This window comes from Coptis chinensis, chromosome 2 (genome assembly GCF_015680905.1).
Source record: "Coptis chinensis isolate HL-2020 chromosome 2, ASM1568090v1, whole genome shotgun sequence".
Classification (NCBI taxonomy): Eukaryota; Viridiplantae; Streptophyta; class Magnoliopsida; order Ranunculales; family Ranunculaceae; genus Coptis; species Coptis chinensis.
The window spans coordinates 93,059,514-93,068,602 of record NC_141457.1 but is presented as its reverse complement, the minus strand read 5'-3'; the positions used below and the strand labels follow the sequence as shown (position 1 = coordinate 93,068,602).

The window sequence follows — 9,089 nt, the reverse complement described above, 5'->3', positions numbered from 1 at the left end:
TTTGAATTCCTCTCTTTGTTGCTTATGTAACCCGGAAAAGGAAAACTCTAAACACTTATTTTTCGAATGTGGCTATACCAAGCCTATTTGGTGTATATTAGTATTAAGAGTTTGTTGGGAATCAACGTCCATGCTTATTCTTCTAATTAACAACGAGTGGTGGAGACTCTTCAGAAAATGCAGATCTCTTGCTCCCGATGTTGAGATTCTCAAGATTTTTATATGTGCTACTGTTAGCTACATCTGGATAGAGCGTAACAATAGAAGTAGAAGGTTCAAGGGACGTTCACAGGACATGCATACTACTAGAGACTATCATAATTGACATGAAGAATTATGTACAAGCAAGACTGAAGATACTGCTACAGTAAGACTACTCCTAGGTAGACTGGGTCTACAAATTCCTTTCATTGTACGTGTTCCCGTCAATTGTCAATGGAAAAAACCTCCGGAAGGTGTAGATACTGTTAACTCAGATGGTTTGGTAAAACAAAATGGAAGCGACTATGGTGGCTATGGTGGTTTGGGACGGAATTCTGATGGTGAGGTTATATTTTCTTATTATGGTTTTTGCAAATCTAGGAATGTACTATATACCAAGAATTGAAAGGGATCGAAGCTGGTCTTCAATGATGTTTGCTGCATGGACTCTTATCCATTCGACTTGAGACTGATTCCCTCAGAGCAGTGATGATCTTGAGGGACAGAGAGAAGGCCCCATGGTATTGTGCAAATCTTAAAACATCGATTAAAGGTCTAATGAGGTTGTTCAACGAGGTGCAAGTTTTTCATGTTTATATAGAAGCAAACAAGTGTGATGATCACCTTGCTGCCATTAGCTCAAACAATGAAGAAGTCATGTACTTTTGTTCTCCCTAAACCAGTTACCAACTTAAAAAAAAAAAATCAAGATCACTATGACAGTTAAAAAGAAAGGCCTCGGTTTTAAAAATCCCATGACACGTAGTTTTGCTAGAGTCGATCATGAGTACTTGGTCCATTACCATTGCTAGAGTCACGCACTCACGCCTAATTGTAATTTAACTATATTGAAGAATAATAATCAGGGAATTCGTTCGGAGCCTAACAGTCTAACATGTGCAAGAAGCAAACAGAAATGTGTCAAAAACGTGTTCTTGTGGAGGCTCAAGACTTCAAGGCATAGAGAGCACTGGAGGCATGCGAGCAATTTTGACAAACACACCCTTTGATTACTCACTAGGGCGTGCGACCAGACAATTTTGAAAATTCTGGTGTTTTAAAATGAGAGAATTTTAAGAAGTAAATCTCAGTTACTCAAAAAGAAACTCTCACAATGAACTGAAAGTGAAATTTCTCCACACCCTTCGCTGATGAAGAATCCACAACATGAAACTGCTTTGCAAACGCTTCCAAGTTCCAACATACATGAAGTTATTGGTGTCTGTTTTGTATAAAATTTATGTTTAATTTTTAAACAAAACTTAAAAAGAATAAAAAAATATGATCTGTCAAGAGATAAAGGAGATATGCTTGGATTTTCCAGAAAAAAAAAAAACACACATGCTTTTACCAAATTGAATAGACATCAAACAGTGAATCAACTAAGTTTGTATTTTGTATAAATCTTCTAGACTAACCCTATAACAGTTGCTGAATCTAAAACCATATCTCCTTTTTGATCATTGAATCAAAGTATCGTCAATGACCAAACAAAAGTAAGAACAAAGTAGTGCAATGCCTTTTTGCAGCCGATAATATTCTTCATCTTTTCACCACACTACCCAAACCCTTTTCACTCTCAAATACATATTGACTAAAATAATAAAATTTCTAGTTTTGTAAAGTGAGTCTAAGAGCACGAGCAACGCGTTTTTATCTAGATCGGGTTTTATTATATTGGACCGACGCAGATAGTGTAATTGTATGTGAAATAGTTTTTGGCCAATTGGGCCAGACGGGCTGAGGGGTTGAAGGCCATTTTTTAAGGTAAATTTTTTATTCGGCCATAATAATATTAATGTGTTTTCAATTCGGTCGCAAATTGCAACTCAATGCATTTTGTCAACAACTAGTGGGATAATGTTAACAACTTTTTACACTTAGTTGCTGACAATAGCTGGTTTAAGAACACAATGTCAATTATCACGGCCGAATCAGAAATTTACCCCATTTTTTAACACCATCCACAGAAGACCGTCTTTCAGCTCCGGGTGGACTGGTGGTAAACCGAATAAAGTCAACAACCCATACAGGTTTATACATTTGCAATGTTACTTTTGCGGCAACTTCATTATATGCTCCATCACACATTCATTCACACTCACACGGTCATACCCATGAAACTATTTCTCTATTTCTCTTTCTAAAATTCTCTTTTTCCAATGTGCAACTAGTTTCGCTTTTTTGTTTTTTTTTATTAGTAAGCTCAAGAATTTCTATTAATGAAAGATAAAAGAAACGAGGAAAGAATGCATAAGTCGACTTGTTTCACTACAACAACCAAAGCTTTAGTCCCGCTGTCGAGAACCATTCTTGGGAGGGAATCAGACTATCAGGAAAGCATCTGATTTTCGTGTGCACTTATACATGCCCAACTTTTTTCTTTTTTTTGAAATATTTAGAAGATTAAGACAAACCCACACCGGTTACATTGAAAACCTTTGCCTGAAGGTTTCATCAACCCCAAAAAGAACTTAGCCCGAAAAGTCTCGCCAATACGCCGATACGCCATTTTGAATAGACCCAACTTATGAGGGTGGAACATGGCAATTTGGTTGAGGGTGGCACATTTACGTTCAAATTTAATTGAAGATGCTCAACTCAGGTCACGAAACACAGCAATGAAAGTCAATATAACTGGATTCTCTTAAAATTGGAATCTTAATCTTCCTCTACCATGAGTAGGCCAATGTTGAAGCCCTTACCGAGGGTAACCAAAAGGACACTCATCACCTTAAACAAGAATAGGACAATCAGCACCTCAAACTGAGTAATATGTACGAATGGAACATAAGAAAGCCAATACTGAAAGTATCAGATAAAAATTGAAGGTTTGGGGAAAACAAGTAAACCAAAAGAATGAAAAATGAAAGTGGTGAACTTACGAAAACCAAAACAAATCAAAGAAAAATCCTCGGAAACCAGTGGAATATATTAAGTAAACAGACCGCAACAACATGGAAGACTTGAGAAACAGGTGGAATATAATACGTTAACAGACTAACCAATTAAGAAAAGCTGCGATAGAACACTACATGAACCTTTCTTTTCTTGGCGACAGAAAAGTTCACAGGCATGGAGAACACCATCACAAACTTTTGTGAACAAGATATAGAAACAAAGTGCAACATTACACCAAGACAAAAAAGAAATTCAAAGAGAGTTATCTCTATAAAGTTTCTCTACTGTGTTACGGAAATGCAAACCAAATATGCATTGAGTAACATTTAATTATTTTGCAGAGATCACCATCAAAAAAAAAATTGCAGAAGATCTAACTCAAGGAGTTACAGGCTCTACAATGTGAATACCTAGTTTTTCATATTTTAGCAGCTTCCAATAAATCTGGCGTACAAAATCTGAAGGGTCAAAAGAACCACAATGCAACGAGCAGGACTTAAATCTATATTAGCGAGATTATCTAGTTGTGTCTTAAATGAAGCAAGCGACATATATCCATAACATGTTTTGAGTTACCTTTTCTTGTACTAGGAGTACATCTCGAAAATGTATTCAACAACTGTGAGGGGACTATTACAGTTGCAACTGTCTATATGGGCTCTGCCGATACATCCATCACATTCCTACAAGGATTACACTCCATTTAACAGAAGTTCTGAGTAATTAACCAGCCACAGAAATTTATCCGTAGAATATGCTGGTTTGAAACATAGTAACTTTCATCAATTTCATGAACTTCTGAACAGGCAAGTTGATACTACCTCCTACTACTCTTCATCTCTGACAGCACAATCTTCCAATTCCCTTGGATACAATATTGATATACTCTGCATGGTGTGCTGTCTACAAAGAATCCCAATTAAAGCATGAGCCACGTGACCCTAGTTTTGAGAGGGAGGGGGGACTTCAGAAGAAAAAGAAGAGAATATTACCTCAGAAGAAAGTATTTTCAGAGGAAAAAGAAGAAAATATTACCCAAAAAACTACGTTTCAAAACATAACCTTATTGAATGACAAAACGCCATGCCGGGACCAACTAACAAAGTTGGTAAAACCTTTAGGTGATGACACCAGAGGTTTGGGAGATGAACCCCGCCAATCAATGAGTTACTGATCTGGAACAATTAAAAGGTTTTTTAAAGAACAATCTGGATTCTCCTTACTTCGTTAGATGCAAGTGCCAGTCACAGATGACAAAAACTGAATTTAACGAACTAGCTACAAACAAGGTCTGAAAAAGTAGCCAAGAACTCACTGTTTGAGGAATCACAAGGACAAACAGTTAATTCCAGTCTTCTTTCTGGTCCTCAAACTATCATATTTGGCGCATTTTTATTCTTCAAGTTGTATCCTCAATCAACCCCACATAACGTTTTCTGAAGTCCCAATTATAGTTCCACGGGGACATTTAGAACAATGCCACAATCACCTACAAATCACATCTACAACTAAAGACATAGATGGCAACTATATACAAAAATCAGTGGGGTAAAGAATCAGGATTGTTACTGAACTGAATCACCTACTTCCTTAATTTGGTGTTTGGCAAATAAAATGATTTTAAAAACAATTACAGAAACAAGAAGATCAATCAATCTACAAAAGCATACCTATTTGTGGCTAAGTAACTCTAGCGCAAGTCAGAACAGTCGAAGTTTGAAGCTTGTAAAAGGTCCTGCTTAAACCTAATGCAAAGTGCTGTGACTTGAGTCACACCTGAGGAATATATATTTACAGGATCAACTTAGATTCTGTTTGCTAACTTCAATCTTCTGATGAAATCAGTTGTTTAGACATTTTATTCGCTAACTTGAATCATAGAACACCTTGAACCAAATAAGATTGAATTTTGAAAAAACCTAAAATTACCAATGTTTTGGAATTGATAAGAATTTTAATAAACTCATTATTAACACCGTCAGACCTTCAAATATTACACTTCAAGTGCCATGCAAAATATGAAAATTCAAAATAATCAAAAATCAGGATAGACCTTGCTAAATGGGTGTTGAGAGATGGTTCAGCCCTGTGAAGATCAAGGCATTACCTATACGATTTCTTCACTTCATCATCATCACGGACAATTGTGTTTGTTGTTCTGAATTGTGAGTAATGATGATGGCTTTTGAATTTTACAGTCTACGTCAAAAAAAGGGAGGGACTAACTAACTCTGAATTTGCTGCCTATGTTGTGGTTATGGTCTTATGGATTTGGACCTGGGTCATTGGACCTTCAATTAAATACCACCCACCAGGCTTGTGGACTTTTAGCTTAAGCTACTCGGAGCGAATTTCACCAGGTTCGGACTACCCACCCTATTCCTACCCAGTTATTATCTTAATCTTTACCCGGTGCCTTAGTTAAGCTATATGTGGCTTATTTCCTACACTATTTGAGCACATCTTTCCTACAAAAGTAATAAGTAACTTGCTTGAGCAAGATCAGCTCCATATCTCGTTGAATATGAACAGTGGATGCACACGGTTGGCTCAAGCCGGTTTCAGTTTATCAAATTGTTGGAGAAAGAGGAGGTGCTTAACGTATCACTAAAGAACTTCTGGACTCTCGAGACGTTGGTAAAAGGGAGACACAAAAAACTCTGATGGAAAATCATCAAGGTACTATAACTGTTTTCAATTCTTCTTCTAGGGCATTGAAGAATTAACACAGATATGTTTTATAGACCATTATGAACTCTGAAAAACTCCCCCAACAAAAACAATGAACTAGAGCCTTATTTTTTTTTGGAGATGATCTTCCCACAATAAAGATCATCCTCACAAAAAATCACCTCATTTGAAGATGTCTAACCGTGTCAGGTTGTTTAGAATGTTGCGGATTTATCCAATGGCGCACAATTTTTATTTCAAAACACTTTTGACAAGTTTAAACATATTATACTGAGCTAATTCTTTGCATGGGGGGTGTTCTCCTTTATAGGAAGACTATATTCACCAAAAATCAGTCCTCGATTCATCTTGTAACTCCACTTTGGTTGGTGGAGTTCATTTGGAGTCACTCTAAGGTGGAGTTCATATAACCTAGCAAATAATTATGTTATAACAAATATGATCTAGTTATACCTGGTCACACAAAACAGGAACAAACCTATACGATGCTCCATAGTCTCCATAAATCATCTGCAGGCCATTAAATGGTAAACCATTCGAGTAACTGATTGTGAACTAAGAGTAACCAACAAGTAAGTACATGACATATCTATTAAGTAAATACGCAACAAATAGTAAAATGAGTTTACGAGATATTTAGACCATATTTCCTCCTTGATGTCACTGAGAGTGTGTCTTGTAATGTAACTTCAATTGGTCTCATATCTTGCTCACTACTCAAGTAACATCAACTATCTGGTTCCTAAGGTCAGTGCCAACAACACATATATGGTCTGGCCTGTAAGTACTGGGCCTCAGGGTGAACTGATTAAGGCCTTCTAAAATAGGCCAGCTAAGTCCATGGCTAGCCTTCCTTGTTCTTGCATTAACACTACAAAAATATAAAAAAAATCTTTTAATATAAAACAAATAAGACTAGTAAAAACGTAAATGCTGGGAAGCTTCTGACATGACTATAACTTCCCTGCACCATGTCTATAACACCCCCGCAAGTCCTTATCCTCCGTGCCCAAAAGGACAGTTATTACCACAAAAGGGTAGACAGACATTTTTTTTAATCGATAAAAGTCAATTTTATTCGCTAGAGTTCAAAAGGTTACTCGTTGCAAATTGGATATAGGTCTTAGGTAGCAAGTAGCTACTCGATCATACCCACAGATCCGCTTAAGTTATAAGTGTATCCCAATTACATTAAAAATCTATATAACCCACTCCCAGGACAATACTAGGCCACTCAAACAATACTTCTGTGACTTCTTCCACTATCTTATGTATATCTTTCTCGTTGTGCTCAAAGATCCTTATATTTCTCTCTTTCCATAAAATCCACATACTAACACTAAGAAGATGATCCACAAACCACTTAGACTTACTAGACAAAGGACCCACAATCAATTTCATCATTAAGGTTTCTCTAACATTTACTGGTGGATCGCAAGGTTTATGGAATAAGAAGAGGAAAGCGTTCCAAACATTGCTCGCAAGTGGACAATTAACAAGAAGGTGACCACTACTTTCATCTACCCCTTTGCAAAGTGAACAAATAGATAAATAGACATGAAAATAATTATTGAAGACACAAGAAAAAACATTTGAAAAAATAACTGTTTCAAAATCAAACCCTATCCACAGTTAAATTTGGTAAATATAAATTTATACTTCTATAACGTATCTCAAACGTAAAACTGTAGTTACTGTCGTTTTACATAATATGTGATACATATCCTACAGTCATTAAAGTCATCACTTCTACATTCCTAAGAGAATTCCAGTGCAAGTTTGCTTTACTCACCTCCAGGTCGACATAACTTTGGAGGAAAACGCATACAAATCAAATACGCACAAGTCATTTGTTTCTCACGTATACTCCAGCCACACCAAAATATCTAAATGCATGGCTTGATTTCATGCATACACTGAGAGTTTAAGCACGATGGGGTTGGAAGAGAAACAAATGGAAACTAGGGATTATTTTTCACTTGTTGGTAGAGGTGGGAAGATCATAGGCACAAATAAGCACTTACAGCAAATGTATCCTTGAAAAAAAGCATATATAGTCTTGGGTTCTAACTAGTGTGAAATATACACACTCGTTTCCATACAAAGTTTCAAAGGTTTTCCTAGCCCAATGGTGGAAGAAATTAATAGTTCTAGAATGCATTTCAAGCACTAAATTGAAGTTATTGTGAGGATATCAGATATGTAATAATTAGCCTTCAATCGCTACAGTCATAACTTCCACCTTCCTTACAGATTCCCAACACTAGGTTGCTTTACCACCTCCACATACACATAATTTTGGAGGCAATGGCACAAAATCAACTATCCACTAGTCATTTGTTTCTTGTACACTCCCACCACACCTAAATCGTCCAAATCGCTGGCTGGATTTACTACCCAGTGTAAGGCCAATGGGGTGGGAAGAGAAACAAATGGTAAGTAGACGGTTAATTTTTACTCGTTGGTGGAGGTGGGAATACCATAAAGGCACTAGGAAATATCTTACAACAATTTCATCCTTGAAAACAAACATACTTAGTCTTGAGACCTGACAATGGTCGAATATTCGCACTCATTTCGGGATTTAATTTCAAAAGGTTTTCCTAGCCCAATGGTAAAAGAAATATTATGTCTAAAACGCATTCAAGCACTAATTTAAGTTATTTTGAGGTTATCAGATATTTGATACATATCCTACCGTCGCTACGGTCATAACTTCTACGTTTCCTTGCAGCATTCCCAATCTCTGTTGTTTTACCAACCACCACGTAGGCGTAACTTTTGTCAGTTTAGTACAATAGTACTTGACCATGGCTTTTCGTGATCACAAGAAATAATTTAGCAGGTCGATCCATATCAGCTACTTAAGCAATAGCAATTTTGATCCTTGTTTTGGGTTTAAATATTTAAAACATAGAATAAACCATTACGCATGTTGTGTGTGTGAATCAGGCTTTCATCTCAATATCTTTAGAATCAACAAAGTAAGTAATTAAGTTACATACTATAATAAAGTAAGTAATTAAGTTACTATTATTACGAAGCATGTAAGTAAGCTGCATACTAAACAAAGCAGTTTACATACCGAAATAAAATATGCAGTTTACAAACTAGACTAAAAATAACTAAATTTACATATTATAAAAAATTTCCAATAACTAAGTTATAAAAAATAAGATCTAGTTATACCTGGTCACACAAAGCAGGAACTACGTTAAAGATGCTCCATAGTATCCATATATCTTCCACAAGCAATTCACTCTTGAATGCCAAGCATTCCAGTAACTGATTGTGAC

The 9,089-nt window shown here is 36.3% G+C and overlaps 1 long non-coding RNA gene across 16 annotated transcripts in view; it reads right to left on the bottom strand.

Moving 5' to 3' along the window:
• Positions 1-9,089, bottom strand: part of LOC147519036 (uncharacterized) — a 41,768-nt gene that overhangs the window by 26,352 nt on the left and 6,327 nt on the right. For 2 of the 16 annotated variants that reach the window (XR_015211976.1, XR_015211985.1), the window contains 2 exons: positions 8,983-9,089; positions 3,587-6,303 (listed from right to left, as the gene is read on the bottom strand). This is a non-coding gene — a long non-coding RNA (uncharacterized LOC147519036). Of the gene's footprint in view, positions 1-2,448; positions 2,935-3,586; positions 6,304-8,982 lie in introns of those variants that run through there. The other 14 variants (XR_015211989.1, XR_015211990.1, XR_015211987.1 and 11 more) reach the window with 14 other exon arrangements.